The sequence below is a fragment of the Hypanus sabinus genome, unplaced genomic scaffold (assembly GCF_030144855.1).
Source record: "Hypanus sabinus isolate sHypSab1 unplaced genomic scaffold, sHypSab1.hap1 H_10, whole genome shotgun sequence".
In the NCBI taxonomy this organism is placed as follows: domain Eukaryota; kingdom Metazoa; phylum Chordata; class Chondrichthyes; order Myliobatiformes; family Dasyatidae; genus Hypanus; species Hypanus sabinus.
Window position 1 is genome coordinate 464,427 of NW_026779041.1, and position 18,018 is coordinate 482,444.

General features: G+C 47.7%; 1 long non-coding RNA gene across 1 annotated transcript; it reads left to right on the plus strand.

Moving 5' to 3' along the window:
* The first annotated feature begins 8,257 nt into the window (after positions 1-8,257).
* Positions 8,258-10,966, plus strand: LOC132386052 (uncharacterized). Its single transcript, XR_009509397.1, has 3 exons — positions 8,258-8,463; positions 9,385-9,484; positions 10,021-10,966. It is a non-coding gene; the product is annotated as an uncharacterized LOC132386052 (long non-coding RNA).
* The last annotated feature ends 7,052 nt before the right edge of the window (positions 10,967-18,018 follow it).

An 18,018-nucleotide genomic window follows, 5' to 3' on the forward strand; every position in this document is an offset into this window, starting at 1 on the left:
TTTAATGCTATACAATCTCTGACTTCCTTTGTCAACCACTGTGGCCCCTTCCTCCTCTTTGAATCCTTCCTTCTCATTGGAATGAACTGCATTTGCATCTTTTGTATTATGCCCAAGAATATCTGCCACTGCTGATCCACTGTCTTTCCTGCCAGGGCATCCGCCCATTTAACTTTGGCCAGCTCTTCCCTCATGGCTCCGTAGTCTCCTTTATTTAATTGCAACACTGACACCTCTGATCTGCCCTTATCCCTCTCAAATCGTAGATAAAAACTTATCATGTTATGATCACTACTTCCTAATGGCTCCTTTACTTCAAGATCACTTATCAATTCCTGTTCATTACACATCACTAAGTCCAAAATAGCCTCGTTCCTGGTTGGCTCAAGCACAAGCTGTTCCAAAAATACATCCCTTAGACACTCCACAAACTCCCTATCCTGGGGACCAGCACCTACCTGATTCTCCCAGTTCACCTGCATGTTGAAATCTCCCATAACGACTGCATTACCTTTAGCACATGCCAATGTTAACTCCCTAATCAACTTGTACCCAATATCCACGCTACTGTTTGGGGGCCTGTACACAACACCCATTAGGGTCTTTTTACCCTTACTGTCCCTCAGCTCAATCCACACAGACTCTACTTCCCCTGTTCCTAACTCACCCCTTGCTAAAGACTGAATCTCATTCCTCACCAACAGGGCCACCCCACCCCCTCTTCCCATATTTCTGTCTCTACGATAGCACGTATACCCTGGTACACTCAATTCCCAGGCCTGATCCCTTTGCAGCCATGTCTCCGTTATCCCAACAATATCGTAGTTCCCCATTTTCATCTGAGCTTCAAGCTCATCTGTCTTATTTCTGACACTACACGCATTCAAGTTTAGAATTCTTAGCCCATTCCTCCTCTCTGCTTAAAACACTGTCTATTGTACCTAACCCAGCTCCTTGAACTTCCATCGGGCTAATTGCACCTTGAATTTTGATGACCTTCTCAAGATCACCCAAACCTTCTACACATTTCACCCCATGCTCCTTCTGACCAACCCTCTGTACATGTAACTTTTCCAACACATGTTCTGTCTCACCTTTCTCCTTTACACAATTAATATTTGGGAAACATGTATTCCCCACTGTCCCTTATCCTTCATCATATCATCTTCTCTCGTATTTGGATCCCTGCCCCCTGCACATCTAGTTTAAACCCCCCCCCCCGAGCAGCACTGGCAAACATTCCTGCAAGAATGTTAGTACCCCTCCAGTTCAGATGTAGACCGTCCCTTCGAAACAGATCCCATGAGGGATATGAGGGGTGCATGGGGTCCTTCATAATGCTGTTTCCTTTGTGGGTGCAGTGTGTGGTGTAAATGTCCGTGATGGCGGGAAGAGAGACCCCGATGATCTTCTCAGCTGACCTCGCTATCCGCTGCAGGGTCCTGCGATCTGAGACGGTGCAATTTCCGAACCGGGCAGTGATGCAGCTGCTCAGGATGCTCTCAATAGAACCTCTGTAGAATGTGATGAGGATGGGGGGTGGGAGATGGACATTCCTCAGCCTTCGCAGAAAGTAGAGACTCTGCTGGGCTTTCTTTGCTATGGAGCTGGTGTTGAGGGACCAGGTGAGATTCTCCACCAGGTGAACACCAAGAAATTTTGCAGAATCTGGGGCGAGGTTACCTCTCTCTCCAGATTCTGTCCCTCACTGGGAGTAAATTACCATGTCTAATTAACCCACTGACTTTATCCCTCCACTTTACAGAAGGGGATCAGTATCGCTCATAGGTGAGGCCAATCGGCCCATCACATCTGTGCCAGCTCTGGGTAGAGAAAACTTGTTGGACCATTTCCCTCGGTACAACGCCCATCAGGGTCTTATAATCTGATGTTCCTTGGCAGAAACATTTTTTGTTCTGCAAGCTGTGGCGTTACTTTTAATTGACGGAGTGTCAGTTCTGGGTTTCTTCTCCGGCCTCACACAATTAGACATCTTGCGTAGAGCCTCGCTGTCCAGGCCCGAGTTTAGTCGTCAGCCGTACCACCGGCCGACTGCACAGGGCGACACTCCGGGAGAGCCACCGGAATGTTCCTTGCAGCTATGTCGAGAACGCAGCTTGTCCCAGGTGCCAGTGGTGGGAGGGGCCGTAGGTGGAGGGTTTAAGGGTTTAGAGAACTGCAGGGTGTGACTGTTCCCTCAGCTCTTCATGGGCCTGCGTCAGTCTAGAAACAGAACCTCCATTGGCTGCTGCCGGGAAGAGACCTTTCCAGTCAGATCCTTCCCTTCGTCCCCAATCCCTGATGGGGTGGGGGGGGGGGGAGCTGCTTACACGGTCTTTGCGGACCGTGGGTTTGCCGAGAAGACGTGAAGATGATAGCAAAGGTCTCCTTCCACTGCGACAGAGGACTCTGATCTGCGGGCCTTTCCCAGGGTCTCTCTCACACACACACACACACACACACACACACACACTCACACACACACACACACTCACACACACACACACACACACACACACACACACTCACACACGCACACACACACACACACACACACACTCACACACACACACACACACACACACACTCACACACACACACACACACTCACACACACACACACACTCACACACACACACACTCACACACACACACTCACACACACACACACTCACACACACACACACACACACACACACTCACACACACACACACACACTCACACACACACACACACACACACTCACACACACACACACACTCACACACACACACACTCACACACACACACACACTCACACTCACACACACACACACTCTCACACACTCACACACTCACACACTCACACACACACTCACACTCACACACACACACACACACACACACACTCACACACTCACACACACACACACACACACACACACACACACACTCACACACACACACACACACACACACACACACACTCACACACACACACACACACACACACACATCATGCACACACACACACTCAGGAGTTCAGTGGGCGACTGTCCACTGTCCAGGCTCCAGCAGCTGGTGGGATGGCTCCAGTAGACAAGACACTCAAACTGCAGGAGGACATATCACCCTGGGGGGGGGGGGGGGGTGGCGACATATATGTGCCCTTGCTGTGACCTCACTTAAGGGCACCATCCACAGTTGATGCACCCTGGGATCTTGCACCTTGCAGTGAGATCACCAGATTACAGTGAGCTTAACCCGTCCTTGACCAACTAACCAGTGCCCACGTGTCTCAGAAGGTGTTGCCGCTCAGAACAGAGCTTAATGCCGAGAATTCCCCGCCCATTCTCGCAGGGAATTCCCACTGCCACTCTATTCAAGTCAAGTCGAGCTTATTGTCATTACATGTACACTGACAAACGAGACGATGTTTCTCCGAACCAGGGTGTAAAGCACAGTAGTACACATAACACACCCATAACACACAATAACTGAGGAAAATAAGAATTAATTTACGAACGATTAACAAAGTAAAGTGCATAAATTAAATATTGTCAGGTACAGAACAGATTAAATGATGACACTTCGAATGCGAGGCATCAGGGAGTTCAGAAGCCTAATGGCCTGAGGGAAGAAACTGTTTCCCATCCTGACCGTTCCTGTCTTTATGCATCGGAGTCTCCTGCCTGATGGTAGAAAGTCAAAGAGGATGCTGGACGGACGGGTGGGATCGTTGATAATACTAAGGGCCCTGCGTACGCAGCGCTCCTGGTAAATGTCCCCGATGGGTAGTAGGGAGACCCCTACGATCCTCTCGGCCGATCTCACAGTCCTTTGTAGAGAGTTCCGGTCCGATGCTCGGCTGCTCCCAGACCAGATGGAGATGCAGCTCGTCAGGACGCTCTCGATGGTGCTCCTGTAAAATTCGGTGAAGGTGGCTGGGGGGAGGGGCGTGGAGAGCCTCGCTTGCCTCAGTCTCCTCAGGAACCGAAGCTTAGTTGGACAAGCTGTCCCCCTTGACTGTAGACCCCGCGACTGTGGCACGTGGGATCTTGCTGTGCTTACTGGCAATGATAGCAAGGGTGTCTCCGTCATTCACAAAATGCTGGAGGAACTCAGTGGGCCAGGCAGCAAACAGTTGCCGTTTGGGATTGGGACCCTTCATCGGGGCTGGAAAGGAAGGGGTTAAGTCAGGGAAAGAAGTTGGGGGGAGGGGAGGGCAGGCGGTAGATGGAACCAGGAGGGGTTGAAGTAAAGAGCCGGGAAGAGATAAAGAGATAAGGGGAAGGGGGAAATCTAATAAGAGAGGGCAGAAGCCCACGGAAGAAAGGGAAGGGGGAGGAGCACCAGAGGGAGGTGAAGGACAGGTAGGGAGATGAGGTGAGAGAGGGAAACAGCAATGAGGAATGGCGAGGGGGGGGGGGTGAAACATCACTGTTCATTCCATCAGGTTGGAGGATACCCAGATGGAATATAAGGCGTGTCTCCGCCAAACTGAGTCTGGCCTCATCGTGGCAGTAGGGCAGGCCGTGGACTGACGTGTCAGAGTGGAAACGGGAAGTAGAATTGAAGTGGGTGATTTCCAGCATCTGCAGATTTTCTTGTCCATGTCTCCCTCATCGGTGGTGAGGAGCTCTGGGCGGAGAGTGGGGGGGGGGGGGGTGGCAGAGCAAGGCGCTACAGAAATGTAAGCCCACGTCAAACTCACAGCAGGTTTCATCGTCGCCTACACAAATTGCGAAAATGTTAACTCGCGGTTGCAGGCACGTGTCGCCAGGTAGGCAGCGTCCACGAGGGAAAACGTAAACTAGGCGTACATCATGCCAAGTCAAACGAGAGAGGGCAGGGTGGCACAGGGAGCCAACGTGTCGTTTTGCAAAGTGACCAAGGTGGTCGTGCTGTCGCTTTTTTGAGCTGGTGACTAGTTTTGTGCAGCTTGTTCCAAGAACCGAGTCCCCGCCATTACAGGCGCGCCACAGGCATGTGGCCAACCACAGGAAAAGGAAAAGGAATTGTTCTCCCGTTCTCGATATTTATTATTTATTTAGTGTTGTCATTATTACTTTTCCCTCCTTTCTTTTCTCTGTTTGCACAGTTGGTTTCTCCACCCTGCTGGGTGCAGTCTTTCATTGATCCTATTGTGTTCCTTGGAATTGCTGTGTAATCCTGCGAGAAAATGAGTCGCCAGGTGACATGCATATACTTCGAGATTAAACTTACTTGGAATTTTGAATACTTTGAAGGGAAGAAGCTGCTCTCGAACCTGAGGTGTGCCTCCTGCCCGATGGTAGCTGTGAGAAGGTGGCTGGGCCTGGGCTGGGGCGGGGCGGACCTTTGACGATAGCTGTTGCATTTTGAAGTGCCTCACCTATAGGTGCCACTGATGGTTGGGAGGGATGTATTGGGTTGAATCGACTCCTCCCTGCAGCTTCGAATTGACATACCAGATTACCATGAGACACAGGAGCAGAATTAGGCCATTTGGCCCATCGAGTCAGCTCCACCATTTCATCATGGCCGATCCAATTTTCCCTCTCAGCCCCGATCTCCTCCTTTCTCCCCGTATCCCTTCATGCCCCGAACAATCAAGAATCTATCAACCTCTGCCTTAAATATACCCAATGACTTGGCCTGTGGTAACAAATTCCACAGATTCACCACCCTGTGGCTAAAGAAATTCCTCCTCATCCTCATTCTAAAAGGATGCCCCTCTATAGGAAATATGAAAGACCAAAGTAACATTTATTGTCAGAGAACATACACGTCACCATGTACAACCCTGAGATTCTTTTCCTGCGGGCATACTTAGCAAATCTATGGAAGAGTTACTGTAAACAGGATCTGTAAACTGTAAACATCAGGAACTGTAAACAAACTGTGCAAATAAAGAAATAAATAAATAGAATAAATAACAAACATGAAATAACAAGGTAAGAGAGTCCTTAAATGAGTTTAGTTATCCCTTTTTGTTTGAGAGCCTGATGGTTGAGGGGTAATAACTGTTCCTGAACCTGTTGGTGCGAGTCCTGAGGCTCCTGTACCATCTTCCTGATGGCAGCAGCGAGAAGAGAGCACGGCCTGGGTGGTGAGGATCTCTGATGATGGACGCTGCTTTCCTGCGACAGCGTTTCACGTAGATGTGCTCAACGGTTGAGAGAGTTTAGCTGCGATGTATTGGGCTGAATCTGTTATCTTTTGTAGGATTTTCCATTCAAAGGCATCGGTGTTTCCGTACCAGGAATACAGCCAGTCAGCACCCCTATAGAAGCTTGCAAAGGTTTTGGCTGAGCCTCAACAGACCCCTGAGGAAGTACAGGCACCGTCGTGCTTTCTTCGCAATTGTATTTATATGATGGGTCCAGGACAAGTTCTCTGAGCTGGTGACGCCCAAGAATTTAAAGTTACTGACCCTCTCCACCTCTGATCCCCTGATGATTACTGGCTCCTGGACCTCTGGTTTCCCTCTCCTGAAGTCCACAATCAGCTCCTTGGTCTTATTGACGTTGAATGTGAGGTTGACGTTATGACACCACTCAGCCAAGTTTTCAATCTCCCTGCTGTACGCTGATTCAGCGCCCCCTTTGATACGGCCAAAACAGTGGTATCATCAGCAAACTCGCCTGCGGTGTTGGAGCTGTACTTAGCCACAGAGTCACAGGTGTAAAGAAAGTGGAGCAGGGGCTGAGCACACATCCCTGTGGTGATGGACATTGTGGAGGAGATGATTTTGCTGACCTGAACTGACTGAAGTCCACAAGTGAGGAACTGCAGGGTCCAATTGCACAAGGGGTTATTGAAGCCCAGGCCTGGAGTTTATTGACTAGTTTTGAGGGGATGGTGGTTTGAAATGCTGAGCTGTAGTCGATAAAGAACACCCTGATGTACGCACCTTTGCTGTCCAGATGTTCCAGGGTTGTGTGGAGAGCCGATGAGATAACATCTGCTGTGGACCTGTTGCTATGGTAGGCAAATTGGAGCCGATCCAAGTCACCACTCAGACGGGAGCTGATGTGCTCCAACACCGGCCTCTCAAAACACTTCCTGACTGTGGATGTAAGTGCCTCTAGTTGACAGTTACTTGGGGCAGGTTACCTTGCTCTTCTTGGGCACCGGTATGATTGAAGCCTGCTTGAAGCTGGAGGGAACCACACACTGCCAGAGTGAGGGGTTGAATTATCCATGAATGCACCAGCCAGATGGTTGGCACAGACTCAGACCGGATGGTTTCCTTGGATCCCCTCTCTTAAATCTTCAGATACTGAGACCAAAGGATCATTGGGAGACACGGGAGTGGGCGATGGTTCCTCCCTGTTCTGGTGGTCAGACTGAGCACAGAAGGCATTGAGCTCATCTGGAAGCCAAGCTCTGCTGTCCCCTACGTTGCAAGATTTAGCTTTGCCGGATCCCCTCCACGTCCACTCTATCAAGGCCTTTCACCATTGGATCGGTTTCGATTAGGTCACCCCTCAAGTGAATACAGGCCCAGAGCTATCAAACGCTTTTCGTATGACAAGCCGTTCGATCCTGGAATCACTTTCACAAACCTCCCTCGAACCCTCTCCAGCTTCAGTCTGTATGGAATCCAGGATCGGCCATGATGAAATGGCGGAGTGGATTCGATGGGCTGAATGGCCTATTTCTCCTCCTATGTCCAATGGTCTTAAGATAAGGGGCCCAAAACTGCTCACAATATACCAAGTGTATAATGTCTTAACATGACATTCTTGCTTTTATATTCTACTTATTTCGAAATGAATGCTAACATGGCATTTGCCTTCCTCACCACTGACTCAACCTGCAAGTTAACCTTTAGGGAATCCTGGACAAGGACCCCCAGGTCCCTTTGAATGGCTGATTCTTTCTGCACGCAATGCATCGAGTCAGAACACTTCCCGCAGTACATCTGTGGCCGTTTGCTTGTTGACAGGCCAAACCTCTTCAGCCTCCTAAGAAAGTGGAGACGCCAGCACGTCTACCTTGTGAAGTTTGTTATTTGGATGTGAGTGTTTGGGAAAGAGGGTCCAGGAATTGCTTCATTTGGCGGAGAGAAGTCAGTGCAAAGATCTTCAGTCAGAACACAAAGGAGAAATCACTGAGCAGGTTAAATTCCCTTGCGAGGTTTCTTTGTGTAAAACACCACCCCCCCTGAAGCCCTCACTCCCTCCGTTCCTCTTCAGAATCTCTTTCTCTCTCTCCACCTCATGATCAAAGCTTCACTGAGTTCTGAGACATTGTTCTGAAGCCTGAACCATTGAACCAGAACACAGACACTTAAGCTGTCACGCCAGACACAGTGCGCTTGGTTCCCACAGACCCAACAGCGCCCTGCCTCTCTCCCCATAGAGGCCTACTATGTGCAGATAGGCCCCTCGGCCCACAAAGTCTGTGCTGACTGCAACCATCAGGCTCCTGAACCAACATGGATCACTTCACTCACCCCAATGGTGAATCGATCCCACAACCGACTCACTTTCAAGGTCTCTGCAAGTCATGTTCTCAATATTATTTATTGATTGATTATTATTATGTTTCCTTTTTTCATTTGCACACTGTTGCCTCTTGAACATTGCTTGTTTGCGTTGATTCTGTTGTATTTCTTTGTAAATGTCGTGAGTCTCTCAGGGCTGTGTATAGTGTCCCACACGGACTTCGATAATAAATTTACTTTGAACTTTGAACCCATTTTAGAGGGTGTTTAGCACAACGCTTCACAGTACAGGCGACCCGGAGTTGCCTGATGCCAGTGCCCAGAGGTGAGGACGTCGTAGACGTTGTGCGAGGAAGGGGAAGCAAGGCGAGCGGGCAGGAGTCCGTGCCAGGAAAAACACGAGCCCCAGCCGGCCGGCCCTCCCGTCCATTCTGCTCTCCAATGGACATTAAATCGGACCACATCTGTGGCAACAAAATACTCGGCGGGAGTACAGAAATGGACGGAATCCCAGATGCCGCCATTCAGCTGATTATTTATGTAACAAATTTTCCCCCAAGCCATCGAACTACCAACCTACTGACCTCTGCTGTGCCTATTGTCTTGTTTATTATTTATTGTAATGCCTGCACTGTTCTGTGTACTTTATGCAGTCCTGGGTCGGTCTGTAGTAGATTTTGTGTTGGTTTACACAGTTCAGTGTAGTGTTTGTACTGGTCCTGAAAAACGTTGTCTCGTTTTTACTGTGTACTATACCAGTAGTTATGGTCGAAACGACGATAAAAAGCAACTTAACTTAATTCCTGCCGCTGCCTGTGAGGAGTTTGTATGTTCTCCCCGTGACCACGTGGGTTTCCTCCGGGTGCTCTGGTTCCCTCCCACAGTCCAGTTGGAAGGGTAAGTGAAGAGCCCCTAGCTCGGCACTGGAGGTATTGGGGCACCGTCATGACGCTATTCTTGTTTTTACTAGGCAGAGTTGCTAGCTCGACGCTCAGCCCGGCTTGGATTCGAACTCAGGAACCTTCGCTCCGGAGTCCGGCACTGATATTATTGCGCCACCAAGCTGGACAGTAGGTTAACCGGTCATTGTTAATTGTCCTGAGATTAGATAGGATTAAATTGGGGGATTGCTGGACAGCATGACTCGAGGGGCCGGAAGGCGCTATCTCAATAACATTGTCCCAATCCTACTCTATTCTCACCACATCCCCCATCAGCTCCCCTCACCCTGATTCCATCACTCACCTGCACACTAGGGCCAATTTAGTGTGGCTATTGGCCAACTAATCTACCAACCTGACCCCACCTTTGGAGGAAAGGGAAGGAGATTTTACAGAGCCAACTGTAAGATTGGGGTTCGATTCCCGACACCATCTGTATGGAGTTTGGATGTTGCCCCTCACACCCCCATGACCAGATAGGATTCCTCCAACATTCCAAAGTCATATGAGTTGACGTCAGTAGGATCTGGGTGTTCTGCGTCGGTGCTGGTAATGTGGTGACACCCACGGGCTTCCCCAATGCAAACGGTGCATTTCACCACGAGTTTCGATGTTCGTGTGACAGATATAAACTAATCTTTGATCTTTCCTTTATCTTCACCCAGGGGACTACAACCATAGGTCATAGGTCCATGGGAGCAGGTGGTGGATGGTCGTGTGAGCAGCCGGTGCACATCGCAAGTCCTATCCGCGCGACCACTGACGCCAGGCAGACAATCCCTGAAGAGTATTGATAACGGCTGGGGTCACCCGTCTGGTAGAGACACTGCACAGAAGAAGGCAATGGCAAATCACTTGTATAGAAAAGTTTGCCAAGAACAATCATGGTCTCCATGATCACCTCCATCATACGACACAAGCACGTAATGATGATGTCATATGACACGGCATGCAATGATGATGTCATATGACACGGCATGTAATGATGATGTCATCTGACACAGCCCATAATGAAGCAATGATCAACAACAGCCATCCTTGCTCAACCACAAACAAGAGAGATTCTGCAGACACTGTAAATCGGAGCAACACATGCAAAATGCTGGAGGAGCTCAGCAGGCCAGGGAGCATCTATGGAAAAGAGTACAGTCGATGTTTTAGGCCTTGCACAAGCTATTTTTCTATTGCACTGGACTTGCCACCTGCCCTAGGACTGCTCCAGATCTGGATTTTTTTTCTCCTTGGGGGTTTTACTCCTGAAGCCTTCCCCATGAGCGGGTATAGTGGCAAGGCAGCGGGGGTTTGAGATCAGAGTTTCCCTGCTCCTAGATGGGCTGCCAACCACGGCCGACGAGCCCCATCTGCCCGAAGCGACTGGTTTTTAAGGCACCGGTATCCTGCCTTTGCCCCTTCTGTCAGTAGAAATGTTTCTGATGGGTTGAGTACCTAAGCCTCACGTGAGGCCAGGAACTGGACTTGGTTGTCAGAGGCTATTTGAGATGTGGGTGGGAGCTTATCCCCACTAACGTACCGGCTATGACAAGCTTAAGGAACCATTACGAAAAATTTTTGTATTGATCATTAAAAATTTAAGTTTACGTTGCTATGTTTGATGTGTAATGTGCTGCTGCAACAAGAAGCTCAATTTCCTGCATTTATACCGTGATGGTAAGTAAACTTGAACTTGATGGCTGCCATGTAGAAAAGCCACATATACAGGCCGGTAATCAAATATTTTCAAATTTTATAAATAAAATAATAGGAACAGAATCGGGTCAGAGTTGAGGAAGAGCTTCTTCTCCCAGAGAGTTGTGGGGGTCTGGAATGCACTGCCTCGGAAGACGGTGGAGGCCAATTCTCTGGATGCTTTCAAGAAGGAGCTGGATAGATATCTGATGGATAGGGGAATCAAGGGATATGGGGACAAGGCAGGGACTGGGTATTGATAGTGAATGATCAGCCATGATCTCAGAATGGCGGTGCAGACTCGAGGGGCCGAATGGTCTACTTCTGCACCTATTGTCTATTGTCTATTCTGCCCATCGCGTCTGCTCCTCCGTTCCATCATGGCTGATTTATCATCCCTCTCAAATCCATTCTTCTGTCTTCTCCCCGTAACCTTTGACCCACCGATTAATCTAGACCCTATCCTTCTCCGCTTTAAATGGAACAGATTAGGAGAATGAGCAAAGAAGAGGCAGGTGAATGTGGTATCGGGAAGTGTAGAAGGAATAAAAGGAATAAAATTATTTTATAAATGCAGAGAAATTCAAAAATCCGAGGTGTAAACAGTGGACAATAGACAATAGGTGCAGAAGTAGACCATTCGGCCCCTCGAGTCTGCACCGCCATTCTGAGATCATGGCTGATCATTCACTATCAATACCCAGTCCCTGCCTTGTCCCCATATCCCTTGATTCCCCTATCCATCAGATATCTATCTAGCTCCTTCTTGAAAGCATCCAGAGAATTGGCCTCCTCCGTCTTCCGAGGCAGTGCATTCCACATCTCCACAACTCTCTGGGAGAAGAAGCTCTTCCTCAACTCTGTTTTAAATAACTGACCTCTTATTCTCAAGGAACCTTCAAGAGGCACCTTCAAAATTCAAGAGTCCTTGTGCAGGTCGAGTCGGTGGGGAGGAAGGCAAATGGCATGTTAGCATTCATTTTGAGAGGACTAGAATATAAAAGAAAGGATGTAATGTTGAGGCTTTATAAAGCACTGGCGAGGCCTCGTTCGGAGTATTGTGAGCAGTTTTGGGCCCCTTATCTAAAAATGGGTCTTCAGGGGACATTAGCGAGAATGATTCCAGAATTGAAAGGATTACCATATGAGGACCAGTTGATGGCTCTGTGCCTGTACTCTCTAGAATTTAAAAGAATGAGGGGGAGATAGCATAGAAACCTATCGAATGTTGAAAGGTCTTAATAGACTGGATGTGGAGAGGATGTCTCCTGTGGTGGGGGGGGTGGGGTGAAGAGTCTAAGGCCAGAGGTCACAGCCTCAGAGTACAGGGATGTCCATTTAGAACGGAGATTAGGAGGAATTTACTGAGCAAGAGAATGGTAAATCTGTGGAATTCAATGCCACAGGAGGCTGTGGAGGCCAAGTCATTGGGTGTATTTAAGGCAGAGATTGATAGATTCTTGATTGGCCAGGGCATGAAGGGATACGGGGAGAAGGCAGGGGATTGGGGCTGAGAGGGAAAATGGATCAGACATGATGAAAAGGGGGAGCAGAATCGATGGGCCAAATGGCCTGATTCTGCTCCTATATCTTAAGGTCTAAATACCCCTGCTGGGTGGCAATGAATTCCACAGACTCAACTCTCTCTGAATAATGAAATACCTCCACACCTCTCTTCTAAATCAATGTCTAAAGTGCTGTCCCTTTAAAGCAACTCTTCAACCCAGACTAATCTTGGACTCAGCAGTGCCAATATTTGCTCAATTTAGACACCGATCAGAGCACTGCTATTGGCCATCCCGGGGTCTAAGTCCACAGCTCCCCGGAGGCAGCCGCACATTGATTGGTTGGTAAGGAAGGCCTTCATTGGCCGAAGCATGGAATTCAAGAACCAAGAAGTTATGTTTGTCGATTTATAAAACTCTGTTCAGGCTGTAGTACTGCTTTCAATTTTGGTTGTGCTATTACAGGAAGGATGTGAGGGTGGGGGGGAGGTGTTGTTGACACACACAAAATGCTGGAGGAAATCCGCAGGTCAGGCAGCATCGGTAGGGAGAAATAAACGGTCGACGATTTGAGCTGAGACCTTTCTTCAGGGCTGGAAAGGAAAGGAGGAAGATGCCAGAGTTAAAAGGTTGGGGGGCGGGGAGGGGAAGGAGGCTAGCTAGAAGGTGATAGGTGAAGACAGGTGGGTGGGAAAGGTCAAGTGTTGAAGAAGAAGGAATCTGATTGGAGAGGAGACTGAAAGGGTAGGAGGAGGTGATAGGCAGGTGAGAAGAGGTAAGAGGCCAGAGTAGGAATAGAAGAAGGCAGAGGGGGATGGGAATGCTTTTTACCAGAAGGAGAAATTGATATTCATCAAACACGAGGAAATTTGCAGATGCTGGAAATTCAAACAACAACACACACAAAATGCTGGTGGAACACAGCAGGCCAAGCAGCATCTACAGGGAGAAGCACTGTCGACGTTTTGGGCCGAGACCCTTCGTCAAGACTAACCGAAAGGAAAGATAGTAAGAGATTTGAAAGTAGTGGGGGGAGGGGGAAATGTGAAATGATAGAAGACCGGAGGGTGTGGGATGAAGCTAAGAGCAGGAAAGGTGATTGGCGAAAGTGATACGAGCTGGAGAAGGGAAAGGATCATGGGACTGGAGGCCTAGGGAGAAAGAAAGGGGGGGGGGAAGCACCAGAGGGAGATGAAGAACAGGCAAACAACTAAATATGTCAGGGATGGGGTAAGAAGGGGAGGAGCGGCATTAATTGAAGTTAGAGAGATCAATGTTCATACCATCAGTTTGGAGGCTACCCAGCCGGTATATAAGGTGTTGTTCCTCCAACCTGAGTTTGGATTCATTTTGACATTAGAGGAGGCCATGGATAGACATATCAGAATGGGAATGGGACGTGGAATTAAAATGTGAGGCCACTGGGAGATCCTGCTTTTTCTGGCAGACCGAGCGTAGGTGCTCAGCAAAACGGTCTCCCAGTCTCATGATCCTTTCCCTTCTCCAGCTCTGTATCACTTTCGCCAATCACTTTTCCAGCGCTTAGCTTCATCCCACCCCCTCCGGTCTTCTCCTATCATTTCGCATTTCCCCCTCCCCCCACTACTTTCAAATCTCTTACTATCTTTCCTTTCGGTTAGTCCTGACGAAGGGTCTCGGCCCAAAACGTCGACAGCGCTTCTCCCTATAGATGCTGCTTGGCCTGCTGTGTTCCACCAGCATTTTGTGTGTGTTGTTGATATTGATGCCATAATGTTGGAAGCCTCCAGATAGAATATACGAGGGGTGATTGTGGCCCAAGGTTCTCCCTCTACCTTAGGCCATAAACTTATCAATCACCCTGATGAGTTATTAACTTCAAAATCTGCATAATCACTCAAAGAGTTGAACTGCAGATGCCTGTAACAAAAGCTGTATAACTCATCTCCTTCTACCTCAGGCCACGAACTTATCAATCACCCAACTGTGGACACTTTCTGGAGGTCCAAGATCCGTATGCTCCACGACCGCTGGACCAAGTGTGTGCATGTAGGAGGGGAATATGTTGAAAAATCAATGTGCTATGTTTTCTAAAAGTGACTCCTTCTACCTTAGGCCACGAACTTATCAATCACCCGTCGTAAGGTGTGATTTTAATTTGTTGTTTTCTAGGTGTGCCGCTAGGCGGCCGGAGATGTAGTGACTTCGAGGTGAGCGGTCACGAGTTCGAATCCGGCCGGCTTCGTGCACGCTTTCCATTCGTGCTGGGTTGAGCGTCGATCCAGCGACTCGGCCTCGTAAAAAACAGACTAAAGAAATGGCACCGTTGCTGCCCGACCCATCACGAGGCGTGGAAGGAAAAAACTGAATTGCTGCCGCAAAATGACAAGTTCTTGACCTGCATCAGTGATAATAAACCTAATTCTGATAAATCTTACAAGAGGAGGCCACCGACTGACCCGTCGGAACAGGAATTAGAGTGCTGGGCCACCGGGGAGTTTCACTTTTGGCAGGAGGAGCGGAGGCTATGGAGATATGGGGGGTTATGGAGAGAGTGCAGAGGTGTCTAACCAGGATTAGAGGGCACGTTCTCTAAGGGGCAGTTGGATGAGTTTGGGTTGTTTTCTTTAGAGCAGCAGAGACCGAGGGGAGATCTGAGAGAAGTTTATAAAATTACGAGCGGTATATATGTCCAAGGGTATATATTGTACCGAAAGGACAGGCAGGCAGACAGAGGAGTTGCTCTGTTGCTAAAAAATTAAATTAAAACATTGGAAAGAGGTGATGTAGGGTTGGAAGGTGTTGAATTATTGTGGGTAGAGCTAAGGAACTGCAAGAGTAAAAGGACCCTGATGGGAGTTGTATCCAAACAGTAGTAAGGATGTGATCTACAAGTTACAGTGGGAAACTGAAGATGCATTCCATAAGGGCAATGTTACAAGAGTCATGGGGGACTTCAAAATGCAGATGAATTGGGGAAACCAGGTTGGTGCTGGATTCCAAGAAGGAGAGTTTCTAGAATGCCTATGGGATCAATAAAGTATTAGTAGTTATTATTATTATTATTACTATTATTATTCTTTGGCTTTTTAGAGCAGCTCATGGTTGACCCCACTAGGGGATCAGCTATTCAGAATTGGGTGTTGTGCAATGAACCAGAATTGTATCAGTATTACAGTGGAGTAAAGGGAATTACAGAGGCATGAGAGAGGAGCTGGCCAGAACTGATTGGAAAAGAACACGGGCAGGGAAGATGGCAGAGCCATCTTTTTATAAAAGCCAGCGAGAGGGCATATAATAGAACAAAAATGAGTGGGAAGTTAGAGGACTGGGAAGATTTTGTAAACCAACAGAAGGCAACTACAACTTCATTAAAAAGGAAAAGATGGAATACAAAAGTAAACTAGCCAATAATATTAAAGAGGATACCAAAAGTTTCTTCAAGTACATAACATGTAAAAGAGAGGTGGATGTCAGATACTGGAAAACAGAGTTGGAGAGGGAGTAATGTTAGGGGGACAAGGAAATCATGGGCAAACTGAATGAGTATTTTGCATCAGTCTTCACTGTGGAAGACATTAACAGTGTGGTGGAAGTTCCAGGTGTCGGGGGTCATTAAATATGTGAAGTTGCCATTTCTTTCTGTACGTACAGTTTGTTGTCTTTTGTTCACTGGTTGAACGCCCGAGTTGGTGTGGTCTTTCATTGATTCTGTTATGGTTATTATTCTATTCGAGATTTATTGAATATGCTCACAAGAAAATGAATCTTAGGGTTGTTGAAACATACATATGAACATAAGAAATAGGAGCAGGATTAGGCCATCCGGCCCATCGAGCCTACCCTGCCATTCAATGAGATCACGGCTGAACTGTCCATAAACTCAGCTCCATCTACCTGCCTTTTCCCCATAACCCTTAATTCCCTTACTATGTAAAAACCTATCTAACTGTATCTTAAATACACTTAGTGAAGAAGCCTCAACTGCTTTATAATAAATTTACTTTGAACTTTGAGTTCCCTCAACATTGTGTTTACCTCTGATTATTTTAAACTTTAGGCCAGTCCTTGTCAGATTACAGAATGAAGAGCCGTATGTGTTGGCCATGTGAAGACCCCTGGACCATCTGGTAGCATTAAAGGCTCTCCAGAAATGCATGTTTTTATCCCCCGAGAGATCTTCTAAGGCAGGAAACAGGGCGTGAAGGTCAGCCAGATGGAGGAAGTGTTTGCCAGGGCCGGTGAACTCTGAACTCTGAGATAAGACAGACTCTTTGAAATGGTTTGGAGGTGCAATGTCCGAAGGCAGATCTCTGCTCAGGTGAAGGTTAAAGTATCACAGGAGTGGAGGTGGAAGAGAGATAGCGATCATTCTCTCCGCCCAGACCTAAGATAAGGTTAGGTCAACTGTAGAGAGGCCACACTCCAGGACATGGGGCCTTTGATAAATAGACCCTATCAACCCATCCACGCAGTGTCTTGTCAATTTATCCATTAATCCTTGTCACAATCCCTTGGACGAAAAACCTGTTTTTTTTGCCCAACTTCTTTGATATTTTTACTTTAACTACCCATCACCTTAGCAACGTTTTGTTGTGGGCCTTATCTCACTTAGCTGGCCCGTTGCCAATGGCAACAGGCACTCCCAGGCCTGGTTTAGATAAAAAAGGAGCAAAGATAAATACCCAAGGTGTCAGAAATCAGAAATGAAAGAAAGCTCCAAAAGCATGAAATGTTTCTTTGGCATCAGAGTTCAAGAAGTAATAATCAGCTGTTGATATCATTTCTGTTTGGGCAATGCATCAAAGGACTGGAGGTGTGGTTTTAAGTGTTGTTAAGTGACTCTATTATGTAATCTAGTGTGAAGAGAATGCCACATTGTCAAAAATGTTTTTTCCCCAACAAGAACTGCAAATGATTGAAAGAGAACAGCCCTATGCTGTGTGGAGAGATGCATGTACTTATCTCTGCCAATGCCACTGAAGCTGGCTACAGTAGGTAATAGTACTGGCGTATGTCGAGAAATTTGTTAACTTTGCGCCAGCAATACAATGCAAAACATAATAATAGAGAGATAAACTGAATTACTTTAAGTATATTTATATTAAATAGTTAAATTAAAAAAGTAGGGCAAAAATAGAAATAAAAAAGTAGTGAGGTAGTGTTCACGGGTTCAATGTCCATTCAGAAATCTGATGGCAGAGGGGAAGAAGCCGTTCCTGAATCGTTGAGTGTGTGCCTTCAGGCTCCTGTACCCCCTCCCTGATGTTGAGAGGGCATGTCCTGGGTGCTGGGGGTCCTTAATGCTGGACGCTGCCTTTCTAAGGAATCACTCCCTGAGGATGTCCTGGGCACTGTGGAGGCTAGTACCCGTGACAGAGCTGACTAACTTGACAAGTTTCTGCAGCAGAGTCTCTTGTGTTTGGTCATGCTCTCGACTTGCTTCTGGCAGACGGTGGGAAGGTGTAGGTGAGGCACTCGCCCCAGGTTAGT